Source organism: Prenolepis imparis, unplaced genomic scaffold (assembly GCF_030444845.1).
Source record: "Prenolepis imparis isolate NDT839.2.m4 unplaced genomic scaffold, iyPreImpa1.0 SCAF_2, whole genome shotgun sequence".
Lineage (NCBI taxonomy): Eukaryota > Metazoa > Arthropoda > Insecta > Hymenoptera > Formicidae > Prenolepis > Prenolepis imparis.
The window spans coordinates 16,175,900-16,199,288 of record NW_028141160.1 but is presented as its reverse complement, the minus strand read 5'-3'; the positions used below and the strand labels follow the sequence as shown (position 1 = coordinate 16,199,288).

At 37.1% G+C, this 23,389-nt stretch overlaps 1 long non-coding RNA gene across 1 annotated transcript in view; it reads right to left on the bottom strand.

Annotated features, from left to right (window-relative positions):
- Nucleotides 1-23,227, bottom strand: part of LOC145949039 (uncharacterized) — a 39,645-nt gene extending 16,418 nt beyond the window's left edge. The window contains exons 1-3 of the long non-coding RNA XR_014427532.1: nt 23,204-23,227; nt 21,071-21,300; nt 20,882-20,927 (exon numbers count right to left, since the gene is read on the bottom strand). This is a non-coding gene — a long non-coding RNA (uncharacterized LOC145949039). The remainder of the gene's footprint in view (nt 1-20,881; nt 20,928-21,070; nt 21,301-23,203) is intronic.
- Between the last annotated feature and the right edge of the window lie 162 nt (nt 23,228-23,389).

Below are 23,389 nucleotides of genomic sequence, written 5' to 3'. Positions count from 1 at the left end.
AAGGGAGAGAGAGATAGATTTTAACTTCCATCACTGAGATTCACCCCCGAGACCGTCATCGTTCGACTCCTGGACCCGACGACGATAATGCTATTTAACATGCTATATACCGGCGCGAGTGCAAAGTGTCGTACCATTATAGAGCGCGGCGGACGCACCGCTCCATTAAGCAACATACGCTTCGCGTTCACATATACGGCACGCTGGAATAGACAGGCGTGAAGTTGCGGGGGGCTTACGGGGAAAACCAGGATGGTTGGCAGCCACGGTAACATTTGGCAAAGTACGCCTTTAATTAAACCGAAAGAGCGACATGTATTGTCATTCTATGCACGACGGCGGCGGCATTGCATTGTATTGTGCACAAGAGCCGCGCGTGTCGGCCAGTTGCACCGGTTATACCTCGAGAGCGAGGGATTCTGTGCTCTCGCGCGGAAATTCGCGCCCATTCCGTTTCATTCCCTCGCGAGACTCGGGCTCGACCCCGGCGTTGTTGCAGAAACAGGCAAAACCGACGGACGTAACGAGATCTTCCGCTCGGATTGCACGCGGCGAAGACGAGACGCCTTTTCTCTTTCTCTCTGTTGTTCTCCATTTTCCCTCGACCGTAACATCCGCTTCCTCTATCGAGTCCTTTCGTCTCGAATCCGCAGCCTTGGTGTCGCTTCGCGCTATTAATTGACAGTCGTTGGTTTAATCGCTGCTTAATTACTTTGCAACTAGATAGAAGCGTCTAATTATTAGACCCCTCTGTTCTATCATATACCTCATATCATTTAGACGAGGTGGTGATGCCTCGTTGCAACAGTTAAATATAGTTCGCTGTCCGTTAGTACATGTGCTTCTTGCTTTGCACGTGAAATTAACGCCGCGACAGTAATTTGGTGCAGATAATGTACAAGAGGCCAACACGCTCGTTACGTGACGTGCCTGCATCAGTAAAGTAAATCGCGCTCTGACAGATTCGTAGAAGAGTTAAGCGCAAGGAAGCACGTGCTACTTTAGAAGCTCAAACGTTAATATCTTAACATCTTGACCACAGCAAATCGAATTTTCCTTTGCTAGAGAAACTTTTTTTTAATTTTTAAATTTTATAAAAATATACGAGTCGCGTACTAACTCTGAATTTTAATTTTCAAGGTATTAAAAAGTTACAAAGTTATATATAAAGATCTTTTCAAGAGAAAATCTTATACAAGACAAAGTTATAATTTCAAATTCGTTGATAAATGTGTCGTTAAAATTAAAATAAAAATTCAAAAGTTTTGATAGAAAATGAGCTAATAAAAACTAGGCGCAGCAAACTTATCTTAAAATCTTTTTTACTTAGGTTGAACGTTTCGATCCTTTGAACCATCTTCAGCATACCAATTGACAAAAAATTACAAAAAAATGTATGCATCCTTCTTGTCATATCCGCCTTACATCTTCGATAAAGTTCCTTCGATAAGTATCGGTCGTTAGAAATGAGGAAAATAATTCGAAATAATTCAGGCATTGACAATCGAAAAATAAGAAATAATTAAAGGAAATAATGTAAAAATTTTAGATGGAAAAATGAGTATATAATTAAAAAGAAAACTCGTCAAGCGATCGAAAACGAAATAAAAAACAAAGAACGAAAAACATAATATCATGTCCACGATATACAAAACAGTAATAAATAATTCATCTTCATTTTGAAGGTTCAAAGAAAGAATTTAAAAAATTCAAGTTAAATAAAGAATATTTTAAGATAAGATTGCTGCGCCTATTTTGTGCGTCTGGATTTTATTAGTCCATTTCTTACCTGAATTTTGGTATTTATATATCAGAACCTTTTCGTTTTCGTTATTTGTTAAAATAAAAAGTTCTCTAGAATGTTTTATGAGTCACGCATCGTAATCTGACCTGTATGTGATCATTTTATCTTTATACGCACTGATATGGAAATAAAAGCCTGGCGTAACTAAATGTAACGGGATTATATTTTTCGGGAGAATGATTGCTTCTGCAAATAACATCTCTCGCTCTTTCCAGATCCTTTCTTTCTGCATTATATGCGCGCGATGCAGCGCGCACACGCGGACGTCCGGTTCCAACGATACCATCGATATTAGCGAGGCGGTGCGAGAGACATCATCAGCTGCAGCGGCCCGTGTCAATCGTCACGTGTGACTAGCCGCGAGACTCATTTCCGTGCATAAATGGCAATGAAAATTGAGCTGGCAGAAATTACACGGATATTACACACCGATGCGGAGCCAAATGCGGGCGCGCGGCAAAGCACGAGGGGATTTTCGATCGTCCTCGCGAGAATCTCGAAAATATGATTTCTATACGAACGGCCGAGTTTACGAAGAAATTATGTGGGGAAAAACTCGTTTGTGTGAGCCACGGTCCCGACCCGTTGATTCGGCATTTTCGCATCCTCTCGCTCCTCCTTGAGACAGTCGGTTCTCGTCATTAGGACTTTACAACCTCGACGTGAACTCTCAGAGGGGCAGGCCCAGGTCGGCCGAAACGTGCCGGGAATCGCAACTTTTTCTCGACATCTATTGGGAGGAGACGAAGGGATGCGAATTTAAAGCATCCATACTTTCGTGGGAGAATGCGAGGCGATATATATATAGGTATATATATATATATATATATATATATATATATATATCGCTTCTATGGACGCATTAAATTCGCGCGCGCATCCCTTTTATATATGTATACATATAAAAGGGATATATACATATATAGTTCTCGCACTAAACAAGTAAACGAAATCGTGCCGGGCGAATAAATTTCCGAGGTTCTAATCACATTGCCGTTCAAACGCGCGTACAAATGAGCGAATTACCATCCACCGGATTACTACTCGGAAACTTTTCTCTCTGACACACGCTTAACTCAACGGTTTTGCAACCAATCGGATTTTACGCGGATAATCACGGATTTTAGTACCGACGAGGCTTTAGATGCAGAGCGAGCGTATGTATGTTCGCTTCTCGAGCGAGCGATCTATAATAATCAGCCTCGATCAATTATATCTGGATTTTGATGATATAATTATTCCACCGAGGAATATAATGTTATAAATTACATCCACCGATAAATTGCATCCGCACAAAAGAACAATCTTCGTTCGATATCGTGAAAATTAAATGCAAAGTTAAAGGCGAGAAAAAGCGAGTCGTCGTCGTCTCGCAACCAATCACGCGGTGTTCGCGATTCGATTATGCTAATGCGTCGCGACGAACCCGCCCTCCGTTCGCAACTCCGCAAGATTGGCGTAATCGTCGTTAACTTCTTAATAATGCGACCGATTATCCGGGAGAGACGGACTCGCCAACGTGGCGAGTGAGTGTGTGCGCGAACGACAACGTAATACAATTTAATCGCATCCTGGGAGCAATTCGTCGACATTCGTCTTTTAAGTCCCTTACGTTGGACGTGGAACTCTTTCCGCTGGCTTTTCCCGCTAGAAAATATTTCACCGTCGATAGAACGAATTTCCTTTATCCCGGTTCGCGCGCTCGACAACAGAAAGGATGATGCTCTCCGCGCGTCGTAATTTTCGCTCGCGAGGTCGCACTTTGGGATTTTAGCACGTAGATTAAACGGAGGTCCGCCGCGCCGATGAGATATTTTAAATTCTGAATTTTTATACGTATGCGTTCTCATTACGCGCGCCTATTAAAAATTCAAGGAAATTGTTTATTAATCCTTTTGACGCGCGCCACGCTCTTACTCAGCGCTTTTAATCTCCATTTTAATAAAGAAAGTAGTAATTAACGTTGCTAGAGTCCACGCCGCTTGATAGTTCCTGCAATAACACGGACAAAATCCGCGGCAGCTGTATGAGAGATACATATGAGAAGAGCAGAGTCATAAAAGAGTAATTTGCGCAAAATATAAAGCAGAATGTAAAAACTATGTGTCGACTCGGTTAAAATATTTTTCACTGTATATTAATAACTTTATATTCTTTTTTGCAGACGTGCATAAAATTATTTCGAACATGAAAATTTGTTTCTTGCAAAGTTTGTCATTTATAAAATTAGCCTCTATCTTTTTTTTTTTTTTAATTATGAATATATCTTTTTTTCATGTTCTCTATAATATGTCGCGTCTTATTGAAATAAATAAATACTTTTTAACTTGTTTAAATTTTAAATATTCAATCTCACTCGCATATGAAAAAAATAAAAGACATCGTAATTCATGAATTTGAATGTGATGTGAGTGTAAAGTGGACATGAAGCATCCTCTCCATCCCTTGCTAATCTCCGTTATGAAAAATGGCATCCTATTACGAGGATTAATGCTAGCCGCGGATTCGAGGCTCGAGTGGAAATTGAATTCTCGATAGCCTCGATAGATATCGCGCGACGAAGCTGTCTAAATCTGTCCGCTGTTTGTACATTATGCGCGTTCATACGAGGGGTGGGTGGTCCGATGATCCATTTGAGATATTTTCTCCGCACGTATACACCACATTCGCGGCTCGTTCGCACATATTTTTCCGATCTGTTTATACTTGAAATGGTCCGCTCTTTATGGAGAATGAAAATACTATTAATGTCGCAAGAGAGTTATGTGCGCGAGGGAATTAAAATATGTCGCATTCGCGCAAGAGGATGCACAAATAGTGGAAATGCAAATATTAAAAAAAAAAACGGTGAAAGATGCCCGCCATATATATATACGCACAGCACACGTAAATTTTTGACATTTGCGGTATCTAAGATACCCGAGACAGCATCGTAATATTTCATCATTGTCAATATTGAAAGATATGCGTTTGCGTATCAATGTGAAATGGGTTTGCTTTTCACTTTTGCGACAGGAGAAAAACGGCGGCTTTGTCGAAATTTTATTCCTACTTTCAACCTCAATTTTCTCACGTTTATAGATTCTAGAGGATTTCGATAGGTTGAATTTATATAGGAATTGAGCTCCTACTTTGCATCTTAAATAGATAGTAAACGAACAGTTTTTCTTTCAGAGGTTTAAAAGAGGAAAAATATCGGCAAAATTACACATTTCAAAAAGAATGATTTAATCGATTAAAGGTGTCAAAGTAAATGACACACTGTGAATATTAGATTGAAGTCGAAAGTAAGAGAAAAATTTTAATTTTCGAAATATTTGCGTCGTCTTGACATGTAGCGCGGACAACGCAAATTCCTTCCTTCCTATATTTACGCACTAAAAATAGCGTAGGTCATTTTCACAAGTGTACGTCCGCAATAAATCGCAATAAATCCCTTCCCCTCATGTACGACATGAGTGTCGTAAATCGTTATAATCGTAGCTCAGAATCGTTACCGCGCCGACAGTTCTCAGTAATCGATCGCACGAGGTGCGAATTCTCGATTCCGCTCGTTCCAAAACGCAAAGATGGTATATTTCTCGCATTTCTAGTGAAACTAGGTCGAACGATATCACCTATATTCGCGCGATTTGTATCTTTGTTTCGAGGGAAACATAGAGTCGCGGCTCGTAATCCCACGTTTACGTTTCAGCGTTTTTTACACTGCAGCTGGCTGGAATTCACGCGAACACTGCGTGAATATTCGCAGTCGTAAAAAAAATGTTCTCACTAATTCGACACTATTAGAATTTTGTATCAGCTCTTTTTGTACTTATAAATGCAAGTATGCAATGTAGAAACACACGCACCGCAACCATATTAATAGGGTTCGCGAATTTATTATCAAATGCAAATCACAAAATCGGCTAATTGCGATAAAATTCAAATATGTATGAGAACCAAATAAATTTTGTATCATCATTATACATTATTTCACGGCCAATAATTAATAGTTAAATTTATACGCGCGATAGCTTTGTTACAAGATTAATTATAATTTAATCATTTAACTTATATCTCACGGCTGTAATTTAACTCGGCTCTAACTTTGTAGTATATGTAGTAGAACAAACTAAAACTTATGTATTAATCTTGTTCAAGATACCAAAGATGTGATGTATGCATAGTCTGCCTTTAAGCCTCATCAGAATTTCGTGCGAACTATATCTGCCACAGCGTTTTGCATTTACGATAGATTTCGTTAAAACTGGAGTAATGCGTTCTTGCCCGGGGCGAGGTGTTCGGTGTTCCTCATATTTCGAAGCGAAGAAATCTCGACTTTGCGCGTTATTCGCGGGATCCCGTTGATGATCTTGTTACCGCGCTTATGGCACAGATGCCACACTGAAGTGTCGCGGAAAATCCGCTCGGTGAATATAGTGCAATCTAGACGTAATGTGAATACTGTGATGCGTCTGACAGTCAACTTTTTAACCTTTGTATTTTCTCAATCATCGGGTATTTTTAAATCAACGCAAAATTTTGGAAAAAAGTTATTTTAAAAAAACATCAATAAAAAAGGTCAATTATTTCTCGTTATGTAACCAAATAATTATTTAGATGGAAATAAGATTTGCGGAAGAGCATATCTCATAATTTTTACGAGATTTATAAAAATTGCCAATCGCGGTGCACTGTTTCGGATACCTTTCCTAACGCTAATCACGTATATCAAATTCCACAGTATGCATTTGTTGCCAATTTACGTTGACGAAAGGCAAGACTGTTGCGCACAAACAACGAAGAAAAAATTCTTCGCGGTGCGCAAGGTATTGAATAACGTATGCACTATTACCTAGGGGACTTGTAACTCGACACGACCAGTAAACGTCGGCCAACACCCGCGACAAGGTACGTGATCCCGCATGTAACCATAGATCTCATTGATCGGCCACTAGTCATTGTTCGACATTGCTACGTATAACGAATGTTGCGCCAACAAACGCTCCCATTTTGCATGGAGGCCCGAGTCGAAATTTTGCTCTCATTTTCTACCTCAATTTTCTCACGTTTATAAATTCTAGAGAATTTTGATAGTTTAACTCATATTAGAATTGAGCTCCTACTTTATACTTCAAATGGATGGTAAACGAAAGTTTCTCGATTTAGAAATTCAAAAGAGAAGCTCTCGAAAATTATAGATTAAATAGTGTCATAAAAAAGTGATTTCGCTGCGTAAAATAACAAAGTAGGTGTAGATTGAAAATTGAGATCCAAAATAAAAGAAAAATTTCGACAAACAGTTTAAAAAGACAGACGGTCATTTTTTACTTTTTTGAGAAATAGACTTTACACACAACACAGAGGAGAATATACGCGAATACCTTAACTCTTACGGTACAGACACACCATATGTCATGGGATTTCTTTAATCGTGCAAGAATACAACGTTTTACATTGTGTAAGGAATGATAAATGCGAATGCTCATCGTACTTGCATCTTACGATTCCGCTTTCTATACTGCATACACTTATTAATCTTCAATAGTATTAGATTATATAAGACTCACATTTTGGATAGTAGACTCATTATTTAAAATAAGGAAGAAATTTGTACGTAAAAGAGAATATTAGCAAGAGTATCGTGTTAAAGCGAAAGTTGCCGAGTCGGAAATTATCATTTCTAAGTCATATAGTACTACAATGTAAAGGAAAAGACGCGTCTTATAGAGTCAGAGACCTCACCCTATCTGCATACATTACTGTGCTTCAGCGATGTTGCATACATCGTCGCAAAGTTCTATTTGCATAACAATAGATAGCAGGAATACTGGTTGAGTTATAAAATATGATGCTTTGGGTTATATTTTTATCGATGTTAAAAGTTGAATTATATGTTTACTAAGTGTGATTTCTGCCTAAATATCGACGTCATCTTCTACCGTAATATAATATTGCGAAATGACCTCATACTTTCACATTCGAGAGTCGTTCGCAGCATCACGCGAAGCGCGCATTAAAGCCACTCGGAACAATCGTATTATTGTCGAGCATTACATGTCAGGAATTTGAGACCTCCACGTCGGGATCTTTTAAACTCACGCTTCCGCCTCCGTTCCTTAGTCTATGGTCAAGTACTCGAGAGGAAGAGAATCAGAAAAAGACAGATTAGATAAATTAGATAGATTTGCGTTACTTGGAAGAATCTTCTCGTACAGGAAAAAATATATAATAAGAGAGTATATATATATATATATATAAAATAAAATTATATTTAAAATAAAACAAAGAGAAAAAAGTGTCAAGAGACAGGATTCCGAATGTGAAAAAAAGTAAATAAACTTTAAGAAATAGAAATATGCATAATTTAAATTATAGTAGTTAAGATATATTCTTACATATAATAAAAAATTTAGTGATGGATTCGACGAATAAAATATTGAATAATATTTGTCGGTATCTTATTTATTAAAAAATATTGCGCAAAAAATCGTAATGTGAAGAGCTTATAATAACATCATGTCAATTTACGACTGTAATTATTGCAAGTTATATTTTTCAGTGATTTTTAAAATTAATTAATAAACGTCGTTAACAGAGCATGAAACGAAGTATTTTTGTTCAGTAGATTGTTTTCAGTCGTTTTAAATTGAAATTTGTCTTTTATTTTCGATCTTAATTTTCAATCTAACATCTACTTTATGTATAGAGATCATATCCTCTCTTTTAAAATTCTAATTTTGCCGAAAGTTCCTCTTTTAAATCTGCAAATAGAAAACTGATCGTTAACTGCCTATTTGAGGTGCAAAGTAAGAGCTCTCTCTCTCTCTCTCTTTCTCTCTCTCTCTCCCAATTCCTATATAAATTAAATCTATTAAATTCACTAGAATCCATAAACGTGAGGAAATTGAAGTTGAAAATAGGAGCAAAATTTCGACACGGGTCGATTCTCCCTCGGTTATGATGCAAGAGAGAGTCGTCGTACACGTTGTTCTCGCGGCCCTCGCGTACATGTCCACGTGTAATGGGGCTTAAACCAATTCCGCCTTGCTCTCGCACAAAGTACTCAGGCCGGAGCCGTCTGTGCCACCCACTTAAAGCGTCGCGCGGCCGTCCGATGCACAGCGGCGAACGATCGCCGCGGCAATTCCCGGCTAATGGCACTGCGGCGACGTGGAAAGGCGATGCATCGTGCACAACATACGTACGTACGTGTAACATGCCGGAAGGACGACGACATACCGATATAAAGTCGTCTTCAAAGCGCTGCCATATGGCACCCAATTCGCACCGGAATCGATAACGCGCGGATACGGTACAAGCAATAACCGGTCTCTCTCTTTCTCTTTCTCTTTCTCTCTTCTAGTAGTTTGGCAATAAATCGACAATGTTTCCCCTTTCCCCTTTTCAACGTTTTCACTATCATGGTCACACGATCGCGATGTAACGCGCTTTTATTTAAGGAATGGCGCAAGTACCTCGAGTAATCCATTTCGAAACTCGAAAGATCGGAAAAGAGATGATTAGTTCGATTGCTAGTAAATTTTATCCGAAATTTTATCTGTAGAAAAGTTGATTTTTCGATTGTAAATTATCTATATAGTAGTAAATTTTATCTTTAAAAGCTTTTTACTGGAGTTCGATCGCCGGAGTCGACGTGAAAACTTTTGTGAAATCTTGAGCAAAAAATATAATTCGCCAAGAAAAATGGTCATAAAGAAGTAAAAACAGTAGTAACATTTCTCATGGATTTTTAACCAAGTAAAATAGTATGAAATATTTTCAGTTTATAATATATGAAATAATGTATATTTAAGAGAAAAAGAGACCCCCGAAAACTTTTCATTTATTTTCATTTCTAGTAAATGCAAAGACATTATTTTGTACAAATATATCTGTAATTTTGAATACGAAAGTTCAGAGAGAATTTTAATATGAACGTGCCGGGAGAATAATAACGATTGAAGAGAGAAGAATTGAGAACCAATGTGTGTTACATTGTTAATTCCGGCGTTAATAATCTTGTAGCAATAATTGGCGTGACAAATTGCGGTAATGGATGAATCGCGCGGATTGAAATATACGTCAAATTGACCTATTTGTCGCAATTTCGCTACGCGTGGCAATTTTCGGGGGAGCATTAATCGCGTGTCGACGATATACCTTTGTACAAGCTATACGATTCTCTTGTGCCGGAATCTTGTGAAGTAAATGGACGTATGCGACTACAAAAATAGGTTTTCTAAATCCCCCGTGAAATATGATGTTCAAACATATATGTACGTGCTCTTCGTATTTTCTCTTTTGCAGAATATTTTTAAGTCATTCTTTCCCGTAAATGTCAGACATGTGACAGTAACGTGGAGAACGTAGATCCCTTATGTCGAATGACGCAATATTTAAAATGACGCGGCTCGTAAATTATTTCACGTTGGTACAGAACGAGAAGATATGTCTCTTTTCCTCTATATATGTATATACAGGGTGTCCGGTAAAGCGACGAAGCGTTGGGAGGAGCACTACAAATGGCAATAACTGTGTATGTATGTGTATAAAACGGCGTGTAATAATACCGGAGCCTCGCTCGCCTAGCAACCGCATTGCACTATCTCTTCTCATCACGCATTTATATGGATTGGCCCATTTTTTAAATTAATTTTTCATGAATTAGTATGAAAATCGCAAAATAATAGATTTTTTGTACTCGATTTAACCCGTTGTATTTGTACACGAGAGGTGCGGTGATTATTACCAGATATCCTGTATATACGCGGAATAATAAATTGCACAAGTTTTTAAAAAAATAAAGATTAATTATGTATTAGACGATTAATATCTGACGGAGTTTTATATTTGTTTTATTTATTCGATCCTGCAATTATTTTACTGCGCGTTCTCAATTCAAATTATATTTAGATTATTAAATTCGTTATATTAAATTAAATTAATTATATTAAATCGTTCGAAAAATCGAACGATAAAGCATCGGACGAAATATATTTATATTTTAATTGTAAGTATTTGCCATATTAAGTATATGTCATAGTAAAATATTTCGGCAATATAATTAGAATCAAATGTATCTCGTCCGATGCTTTATCGATTCGATTTTTCGATGATCTAAATATAATTTGAATTGAGAACGTGCAGTAAAATAATCGAATCGCAGGATAGAATAAAAATAAGGATAAGCTCCGTGAGATATTAATCGTCTAATAATTAATTTTTAAAAATACGTATATTTTTCTCTAGCTTCTTCGGTTTATTTAAGCAAATATCTCGTAATTCTCGTAAATCTTTCTTATTACATTTAATAATAATATATTCATTTATCATGGAATGAAAACTATTAAATATTCACTGCTCATTATTTATCTCGTCATTAATGTATTCTGTCCTCTTAATTATTCATTTAACAAGCCCGATAATTCCGTCCACAATTAATCTTATCTAAAATTCTTATCTCTAATGTCTCATTTAAAATTCTATCGTTCGCTCTCTCGTGACTACATCGACGTCTGCATAGACCGTTTATTATTCGATTTAACCCTGTTATTGAGTAGGTGGTACACAGGCGTGGTGACTAACAGGCGAAGTAAGGGCCAGTCGCGCTCGTCAACGGGAAACACAGATCCCACGATTGTGATAACGTGCGATGAAAGATGATGACGTTACGGCAGCGCGGCATCTGATAGAGTCTGACCAGATCACGCAAGTTTCTATTTTTGACACGCACGAGACGCGACAAATTATGCGTGCACGTAATGCGAAAAAGCTATAACTTTTTATTTCCTACGCGATATATCAAAGGTGGTATTTGATTCCTGGTTCTTATATTTATTGTTCATCATGAAATATATGTATTATTAAATTTAAAATTTTTTAATTGTTGTAAAATTATATATGTAAAATAAATTCAATATATATATTAATGTATATTAATATATAATTTATATTTGACATTAGCTTCGTCTCGATTCGTAAAATTGTCATCATGCAATAACGTAAATGAATTTTCTTCTACTATAAAGGCATAACAGACAACAGAATGTAAGTGTACATCGCTTCGCGATATGCATATCTGAGCAACGTATACACCTTTATCTCCGACACGTTTCTAAACTCAGGAAATTGTTCCTCACGCGAAACCGCGTCATTTTCAAGGAAACTTCCGTAAACTTCTCACGTTTATATTTAAACCTTTCCATGCGACATACTGCAGTCCTTCGAAGAAGCTTTACAGCTTACTATATGTTAAGCTGTCTCTTAAAAGAATAATATGGAATTCTTTTTATATATAGCATACAGTTACGACATTTTTATTATTTTTGCAAATACTCTTTAAGCTTTAAGTACTCTTTAAGAGCCTCCATTAACAATAAGAAGAAAAAATTACTTGCCAAGAATCGGAGTCGAAAAAGAAAACATAAACGTGCTTATATACGTTACCATTTGCATTTTTTGAATAAACTTAATTTCTTCAGAATCTTAATTCAATCTTTATATAAACTCCTGAAATTTTTTCGAGAAAATCTGATGATCAGATAACATTACAAACAGAAAAAGAGAGCGAAAGAGAGAACATCGATTATTGAGAAATTAAGGATAGATCAGGGATTAATCTCTTTATACAAAGCACTCTTTTATCAAGTGATAAAAATCATCCAATTGACTTTCATTACCGTCCCATTCTCGACGCGAGAGAACAACGATAAACGGGCGATATCTCGATTATTATCGTAGCGAATGCGAGAGCGACACTTTGATTATTGTTTCGACACCAGACGCGGACCCGAGTCTTTCTCGCCGCGTGACGGATCAGGGTGTAGCATTATCGTTCGAAAGGCGATATCTCGCAGATGTTTACGAGAGTGGCTTCGTCAAGCGGGCTTGGGTGCTTGACCCAAATCGACAGGCACTTCGTGTTGCCCACGAGTCGACTACGAACTGCGCCGACAGACTCCACATTCGAATGGCCGGCTGTTTATTTCACTTGCCCTCTTTTTCGCGAACGTCTCGATACGATAAATCTCGGAGCGAGGGCAATAGAAAGCTCGCATTGTACCAGGATGCCCATTCGACCAATCGCGCAAATTTCCAGCGGTAGATAATGGAGTCTGAGAGGTAAAAAGAATGGCGGTTGTTCGACAGTCGAGGAATGAATAGTTCTCGAGCTGTCAGCGATTGAAAATTACGAGCGGGCGAATAAAATCTTAATGGTGAAGACTCTCCGAAATGAATGGAATCTTAATCTTAAAGATTTTAAAGGCAAATAAAAAACTTTTGCATAGATAAAAACCTGCAATAAAGTTGTGAAAAGGACAGATTTGTTATACGTTATAATAAACGGTAGTAGGTTTAAATATTACGTTTCTCTGTATTAAATAGTAATAATAATAATAATTTGTCATTAAGCTTTTTCTCACGCACGTGCGAGCATGCGCTAAAGAAAATTTAATCTCAAGTTTCTCGAAGAATCTAAATGTGAATTATGCTGTCTCGAATACCTTTGTTGAGAAAACAACTGGAGCGGGACAATTACGACTTTAGCGAACTGGATGGAGAGAAGCACCTAATTATTGTAAATTGTTTCGTGGTATCCGTTTTCTGACCCGTAACGGTAAGTTTGATAATAAAATGCTCTCCCTCTTTCTCTTAATCTTTCTCTTGCTTTCTTTCTCTCTTTCTTGGAAAAAAAAATTACACTCTTAGTTTTCGTAAAATATTTCCGCGGTTTTTAATATCTAGATGTTAAAAAACATTTTGATGACTGGCCAGGTTGATGACCAGGAAAATCCATGGCGTAAAACGAAGGAATGAAGCATTGGAGACGTGCGATGGTAATCTCCTTAATTTCGTAACCGCCGTCAGCTGTTTCTAAGATTGCCTCTCGACGGATCGAGAGAGAACAGAGAGGAATAGCGAAGATCGACAATTTCGTCGAAATATCTTAGAATGCCAATGGCGTACACACCACGCTATCATTTATTTTCTCATGGCGATTACGATCAGTATCGTCACTATTTGTCGCAATTGAAGAAGCAAAATTATTCAATTGAGCAATGAAAAAATTATCAGTAAAATTACGCGGTCGATTACGTGGAAAAAAAATAATTTTTCTTTATACCCATAAATATATTAGCGGTTCGTCCTTTCGTGTATGATAAATTAAGAGATATGAGAGTTTCAGATATAGGAAATTGCGGTACCATCGTATGTTTTTACATCTAATAACACGGGCCTTCGCCATCTGCGAAGAAATCGCTGCGACTCGCTGCGTCTCGAGGGTGGAGTTTCCGTCGAGAGGGATACTCTTCGTCTCGTTCCACCGCATTCAACTTTAAAGCCGTTTTTCTCGAAAACTCGATTCCGCCGAGTACGCCATTGGTATTCCGAGGGGGGCTATCCAGTTATCCTCGTCCCTCTGGCCTTTATCTGGGAAGCGTCCGGTATCTCTCTCTCTCTCTCTCTCTCTCTCTCTCTCTCTCTCTCTCTCTCTCTCTATCTCTTTCTCTCTCTTTCTCTATCGTCAATCCGAGTTCGGAAGTACCAAGTCGCCGCCGTGCGCACACGCTCCTTGTCCGGCCAATAACGATGACGAGACCCCTCGTTGCGGCTCTTCATCCGCGACCGGTCGTACGGAGAGGGAAGTATCCACTTGTCCTGTCACCCCAGCATTAGCCGCGTCGCCCGCCGCTATCGTTCGCACGAAAATAAACAATCGCGCTATTCGAGTCGCGTTGGAGCTGTGTGAGATACGAGAGAATCTTCCTTCCGTCTCCTCTCTCTTTCTCTTTTTCCTCCTTTGCCTCCTTATTTTTATTTTTCGTTCCTTCTCTCTTTTTCTATGATATTGCTTATAATATGTAGGATATACCTACAAAGAGTATATTCTTCTCTATATAATTGAAATTTAGCTAAAAGACTACTGTCAATATGTGTTATTCTAATATTCAATTCACGGATATATCACGAGAGATTTTTAAAAGCAATAAATGTTAAACGTAGTTTACATATAAGATATATGTATATTTTTTCGAGAATAAGTTATTTTTTAAATGTTATATTGATTAAAACTGGTAAAATGCGTTAAAGAGTAAGATGTATTGAAACTACGGAGCGATACTATGTAAATTCTTGTGTCATGATTTCCAAAGAGTTATTTAATAAATGATCTTTCTCTCTATTCATTTTCGGTCTACTCTTTCCCTTCGTTTTGCCACCTCTCAATACGACGTCTGCCATCGACAGGATTATGCTATCTGGTGCTGACTCGCGGAAACTCGGCTATCAAACACGAAATTGCATTTACTCTCAGGCACTCACGGTACCGCGTCGTCAGACCAGCAATCGCGCATCGTCCATGATGTCGACGTGGCGATCGACGTTGTCGTAAAATTAAATGAAGCGATCGAAATACCGTTTCCCCTCCTTTGTGCTTTCCCGTCTCAACCGCAATGTGCCGTACGTAAGTTTTGTCGCCAACTATTTCCCCAACGGCTGAGAAACGAGTAAAAAGTGACGAAAAAAGCCAAACCCGATCGTAAAACGCGTGCTCGCTGTAGAAACGTTCAACATTCGCAACGTTGTAAAATGACAACTAAATGGCCGCTCGTATTATTAAATAACGGAGAGAAAACTCTGAAATAACATCGCTGTCTTCGTCAATGATTATCGAAGGGAATTGTGGCTTTGTAAATTCAGATGTAAAACATGTGTAATCATTCAATATTTTTAATATACACTTCTTCTTTCTTAAAATAGTGAAAATACGGATATTATCATTTTGAAAATAACATATAAGTGAAGCCAGAGTAAAAGAGAATTTGATGTAGCAATCAACCAGAGAAATATTAGCTGGAGAACTTACAGTATAAATCAGCGAGTCAGAAATCGTCGCGATTCTAACGGGAAATTAATACATCGCGCTCGCAGTTCGTATTTCTCCGCGAAGGCGCCGTTATGAATATAAAGCTAGTGAGAGGAATCCAACGACGACGCGGACGTCGGCGACGAGGACGAGTTTCGGCGAGTGCGTCGAGCTATACGGTGTAACGAACGAGTCTTTCCTGCCGAGCGGAATACAAACTGCGCATTGACTCCATCCCCGCCGTTCCTCTCGTCGTCCCTAAAACTCTCCCGTTTCCGACCCTCTCCTCCTACCCCCTTCAACCCTCGGCACGTGCAGACACACTCGCGGGGGCTGAATTCGGATTCGCCCCCGAAATGAGAGTCTGCTTCAGCGCGACGAACGTGTCCGCTGGTATATGTGTACCCAGTCTCTTCGTTACATCCCCGTGCTCCTCTCGATCATCCCTCGCCCTGTCCTCTAACCCCGTGCGAGAGGCACGTTTTCCCGCGAACAAACGCGAGCGAGCGCGGAAATGCGCGGATAGATCGTCGTCACCGACTGCGCCTGCTTCCTGGCGGGAGAACAAACGCGGGCGACATAATACACCGCCTCGTATGCTACGCATACCTGCACCCCAACGCGATGACCGACGTGCCGTGAAGAGGGCATCGGCCGCGATGATTTTTTAATGCGGCGCATTGCTGGCTAACCCCACGAAAAGCGAGAGCGGCTCTCAATCATCTTTATTACATCGCACGCTTGTGCATTCTTCGCCGATGAATTCACTAATTAAAGCTAATTTGTATACGTTGAGAATGAACCGTAGTAGTCTATATCTTATTCATTATTTGACGTATAAAATTAAAATTTATTCAATCAGTCTGAAATATGAAGGGACGAACTGAGATAATGATGTATATATATTTATTTAACGATATATAAATGGAATCGCGCATTTTCGCACGTGGCGCGACCAACAAGAAAATATCTCTTCCCGTATCTCGACTCTTTTTCTCAATTTCTATTGTACAAGCGTAATGCAATCCCAATCTCCGTTGTGTAATCCAGTGTGTGGACTTTAGAGAATCTAAGAGACGGAAATACCAAAAAATATCCGCGCGGTAGCAAAAAGCGAGAGATAAGAAAGCAGAAAGCAAGAGCAGAAAAGCAAGAGATGGGAATTAATGGGAGAGCGTCGAGGAATTCCATGTTCGCTGGCTGTTTCCCGTCGAGGAGCCGTGTACGAGACGTTTCGGAAATCCAGAGATTAGTGCTACGAGCGGTAAGAGGATAACTCTTCGAGCAATTTGTCCGTATTTAAGACTCGCTGTTGGTTGGTCCGCGAGATAAAAGAAAGAAGATGGAAGCATTAAGTGTAAGCAAGTGCGGCATAAGAAATATATCAGCGTCGGCGGGCGGAATGTTCTTATACCCGCAGAATGATGTACCCGATCGAATGCCATCCCCGATGTCTGGGAAAATGAGAAACGAGTAGTCGCGTCGGCTCGAAAGGTCCTCCGAGTGAATTCGGGACGACGGGTGATAGGAGATTGGAATGCGACGCGTGCAGTGCATCGAAATGCTACATCGACTTCCAGACGCGATGCTTTCTCTTCGCCTTGATGAGACTCGCATTAAAATAAAGGATGTTCGCTCTAACAAAGATTTATCCCGACAATCGCGTGTCAATTAACAAAACTGATCATGTAGATTGGAATTTGTTAATCTTTTGTTGATTTAAAAACGGAGAATTCTTTTAATATTTAACGCACAATATTTAAGAGTTTGAATTATAAATGCCTCTCCTCTTTTTAATTTTTATATAATAGAAAACTTTGAAAATATAATAGTTTCATCAAATAGCGCGTAATATCTATCATTTTATTTCTTTTTTTATATTCTTTATTCTGCTATTTTTTAATATTTTCCTTAAAAAATGTGTATTTCACTTAAAAAATTATGTCTAACTCTTTCAAATATTTTTTGGACATATTATTTTCTCTTGAAATGTTGTATCGCTATACGATGTATAATTTTACTTTTAATTTAAGCACACATTTAGGTACATTGAATTAATAAGCGGAAGCAGATAATCGCGTGAAATATTCCGCACACTCAGAGCAACGGCCGCTCGTCGTACGACACATTGCCTGACATCCATCGATAATGATACGTATTCGTAAAAATATCGTTCGTTCGTTTCGTATCGATTCGCCTCTTGCAACGATTTCCTCGCACACGCCGTCCGGCCGGCATTCGATTCGATTTAGCGAGCGTGCACGGGGCGAGCGCGCTCCAGGATGTAGTCTATAATCACTTCCTCTGCCTAGCCAGCCGATTGGGTAGGCCGAGGGGTCGCTCTCGTTGTACGTATCCGCCGCGCGTGCACACAACAGCGAGGACACGATCGATTCCGCCGATCAATGTTCCCTAATATAGAGTGTTTGGTAATTGCCGCTAGCCGGATAGCGTTGGCGTAACTTCAGAACAAACATCCGGATAATCTTGGATAACTGTCCAAGATTTCAAGATACTAGTTAATGCTGCTGTTATCGGGTACTATAGAAGTATAAAGGCACGTTTCAGATTGAAACAGATTGATAAACCGTGTAATAGAGCAATAACGTTATATTAAACTGCGAAGTAGGCGAAGTATAGAATGTTCCAACATACGTTCTACATTATCTCTGAACAAGCGAAAATGTATAAAGTCGAAGTATAAACCTCTTTTATCTCTTTAAATATAAAATATTATATATCTGCCAAGGACTTTGCATGTGTAAGGCTATCGTGCACGCTCGTACGCGCATGAATAACAGTTTCATTATACCATAAATTTATACGCTTGAATTAAATGACCGCCTGAAGTCTCAGAAAGATACGCAAGAATTTAGTACGAAAGAGAACCCCTCGTGTTCACGAATTAAACAAATGAAATCTATGTATGTATGAGGAATTTATACGAAAACGATAGATCCGAATGTGGAGAGTATCGGAGATGAATTCACACGGTTCTGATTCAAGGCATCGCGTTCTGGAACCGTTTTTAATTAATAGTTACTAAGGGAGAGTCAGGAAAGGATGTTACCTTGTCGCAAAGCATGACGAACCAATCGTCCGACAGCAATAGATACGCTTAAAATCGAATGGAAAAGAGTACCGTAAAAAAAAAAAATAGAATGAAGAAATTTCTTTTATCCGTGTTATTCCCAATTAAAAAATGAGAAGATAAAAAATATTTTATTATTGGATTTCTGAAAGACAAGACATTTTGTTGAAACTCAATATATTCCAAATATTTTAAATTTCTAAAATTTAATTATGTAATTTGCACTGACAAGAAAAAAGTTATTAACTTGACTAAATCGATCAATTAATTACTATTTTGTTAATTGAACATATAGAAGTATTTAAATTAATACAACATATTAAATCTAATATAACGTATTTGACTTAAATACTTGTATACATATATTCAAAAAATAGTAATTAGTTGAACGCATTTAGTCAAGTTAATAACTTTTTTTTTCAGTGTGACAAAAGTTTAACCTCTCAAATTGTGAGCTAAACGCAAACAGCAATATATTAGAAATGTCAGAAAATTCAAAGAATTTTCCAGTTGGTATTATATAAACAAGATAAATATATTATAATATTATAAAACTGAAAAAAAGAGAGAAAGAGAAAGAAAAGAAAGAAATTCCAAATTAACTCTGTACTACAAACGTTCACAATTCTCCAACGCTCGAAGATTGTCAAAACAAATAGCAGTTTCGAAAGGTCTATTACTTTCACGAAGATAGCACTTAATAAACTCATCCTTTGTCAGATATTGTTCCAAGACGTATAAAAAAATATAAACATTAGTTAAACTAAAGATATAAGATCACTGAATAAAAATTTAAATGCATCGCTTATAAAAATTAAATTAAGATTTAATTATATGATACATACGCGAATTTAATTTCTTTTAATGAGGGTGCAATCTTAATAGGGATATCTCGTCGCGTTAATTTGGTTTATATTTTAGATTTAGAGGAATTGCGTATATAATTTCTAATATATTATATATTATATTATTGTATATATTAATATATATGATACATACATATATATATTTTTTCTATATATTTATATATATATTTATATGTATATATTAATATGTAAAAGAAAAAAAATAAACGCTGTGATATTCTCTCCTCCCCCCTAACTAGCGAGGTAGACCAACGGTCGAGACCCTATTCCTTATTTAGAACTTGTAAGATCGAAGTTGAAACTATACAGAGACTATAAGCGGTGGTACACATTTCTAATTCATCACGTCGTTCCATATTGAGATAAGACCAATGATAAAAGAGAGTAAGAAACTGACAATATTTCTACCTAATTGTTAAACATAGTTACTGGATATACGGAGCTAAATTAGTATTCTGAATAGCAGAATATGAAAAGACTCTTATTTGTTGACTTTTTACTTAATAATTTTAAACAATGACGGGATATTGATTTTAATATGCGCTCTCGCTTCATGAATTAAATAATTATAATTCTATTAGATTTCTTGATATCTTTGTAATTTCAATGTTTCAAAACATTGAATTTTTCCGAACCGAAATTTTGTTTCTATTTTTAATCTCAATTTTCTTATGTTATGGATTCGAAAAGATTTCAATAGGATCCCTTTCTAAAAAAGGCACGTTAAGTCGATTTTCGCAAATATTGTTGCCTCTTTCGCAATGCTGCTTGTCTTGATTTATGTTGTGCGTCATATTCGACTTAACAATGCCTTTTTTTAGAAAGGGATGTTATAATACTTTCAATTCGATTAATATTTTTGACAATTATCAGCTGATTTCTGTCAAAATATATTAATCGCGGATACAGTATTATAACATATTTATTTAAAACATATTACTATTTTAATATTTTCAACATATTATTATTTTAAAATTTAATTAGCAAATTAACGCTTTATTATCAACTAATTTCTATCAAAAAATATTAATAAAGCGGTAATTTGCAAATTAAATTTTAAAATAATAATATGTGTTTGAAGCTAGCGTATAATTTCGTGGAAACTTATAAATAATTAAGAGTTCTGGCTTTATCTTTCAATAGTAGAATTATTGAAAATAAAGCCAGAATTCTTAATTATTTATGAGCTTTCACGAAATGAGACGCCAGCTTCATACACCCCCATTATCGCTATAAAAATGTTATAAAATAAATAATTTCTCACTCACCGATACGTGTAATAACGGAGTTGTAGTACACAGCACACACATTGATCTGAAAACAAAAAATATTAAAATTATGTATATACATGTGTGTGTGTGTGTGGAGGAAGGGAGATGGTGTACAGGGTATTTTTAAAGGCTGAAAACGGTCGAATATTTTAATGCAGTTTAGAAAAAAATATTTATTTTGCATACTTCACAGTTGCCCCGCTGTCGCCCGATGCCTCTCCGGGCCTCCTCCTCCTCTTTTGGTCCATGGTAGCATTCACGATATTTACGAAAACACGAATAATTACGATCGCTCGACACTTTACACGGCACTCCCGACACGCAAAACTTTATACGGCACTCCCAACGCGCGACACTTTGCACGGCACTCCCGACACGACGCGACGCGTGAATCGCACTGTGTATCGCAATGCTATCTGTAACAAATAAAATACACGCATAAAATTAGAATAATCTTATTATTTCACATTATAACATACACAACATAAATATAAATATGTAAGCTAAAATATTTAATTAGCAAATTTTCGCTTTATTAATATTCTTTGACAGAAATCAGCTGATCACTGTCAAAAATTTTAATTCAGTTTAAAGAATTATAACATGTTATTTAAAACATATTATTATTTTAATTTTTATAACATATTATTATTCTAGAATTTAATTAGCAAATTAACGCTTTAATCAGCTGATTTCTGTCAAAAAATATTAATAAAGCGTTAATTTGCTAATTAAATTTTAAAATAATAATATGCTATAAAATGTAAACTGGTAATATGCTGCAAATGTTATAATGCCTTATCTGCGATTAATATTTTTTGACAGAAATCAGCTGATAACTGTCAAAAATATTATTCGCGTTTAAAGAATTATGACATATTTTTTAAAACATTATTTTAATTTTTATAATATATTCTTATTTTAAAAATTAATTAGCAAATTAACGCTTTAATCAGCTAATTTCTGTCAAAAAATATTATAAAATCGAGCGCGCTTGTGTTGTTCTAGTTTTAAAAAAATTTAGATATAAATTAAATTTTTTACTTTTTGTACTTTGAATAGATAATAGTAAATGAACAGTTTCTTATTTAGAGATGTAAAAGAGAAGTTTTCAATAAAATTATAGGTTAAATAATTTAAAAAAATAAGGGTGATCTGATTGTATAAAATGTCAAAGCAGATGTTAGATTGAAAATTGAGATCGATAGTAGAAGAAAAATTTCGATTCAGACTATGATGCAGTAAGACATTTAAAGATATATGCGATATATTAGGATATTTTTAATCTAGAAAAGTTGATCTCCTTCTCTCTCTCTCTCTCTCTCTCTCTCTCTCTCTCTTTCTCTCTTATTACGTTTGCGAGTATGCAGTATTTCTAGTTGACTTCCTAGGCAAACAGTAGGAAATAAAATTCTTTGCAAACATTAACATTTTAATTTTTACCTTTGCATTGAAATTCTTTCCGTGATAAAGCGTTCATTAAAACAGAAATGGTAGCGCTTTTAACGAGTATATGCGAAAGAATAAAAAAATGTTCTGGAAAAAATATTTTTAACTAGAATTACATAAATATAAAGAGATCTGTGTACACATATTCTCTTTCTTGTTTTCTTTCATATTAAATCAGTTAGGTTAGGTTTTAAAAACTTCAGAAGTAAACAAGCTCTTATTATTGTTCACCATTAAGTCTTTCGCGTATAAAATAAAATATATAATAAAATACATAACGAAATTATCATTGACTTACTAATCTGGGCCAATTTCACCAAGTCAGGTTAGATGAAGATCGATTAAAATTAGCAGGCTTGCCAAAATCAAAAATTAATGTCTACGATTAACATGAATACTTTTGTCTATTGGCCACTCTGCTTGGTGTGAAATTAGCGCTACGAAGACTAACAATAAATGTTTTTCGAACATATCATAGAAAAGTTGACTCATATTCTTTCTCGCAATATATGGAAACTCGATATGAATAAGAGAGAAAGAGAGAGAGAGCAAAATTTTACGAGGATTTCGTATGGACGATAATATGCGGACAATAAAAGACACCCGAGACATTCATCGATGAAATATATAGGCGAACGCATCAGCATTCGCAGCGGCCGGGGACGAAAAACAATCTCCCCGATGTTAAAGCCGTTTACGCGCGTACGAAAGCGGAATACTCTGGCTTGTAATCCGAGTGGATAATGGACATCGAACGGAGAGAAAAGGAGAGAGAGAGAGAGAGAGAGAGAGAGAGAGAGAGAGAGAGAGAGAGAGAGAGAGAGAGAGAGAGAGAGAGAGAGAGAGAGAAACACAAAACGAGGTCTATACCTTGTCTCTCTCGCTGCCGAATCCCGTTTCCTGGAAGAGGGTGGTGGATGGTGGTGGATGGTGGTGGATAGAGGTGGTGAGCGCGTACAGATCCAAGAGAATGAAACGCGGGGAGGTGAATCAGTGCGAATGGAAGTGGCCGTTAGGTCGACCGATCGCGTCCTACACGCGTACCAACGTGCCGGT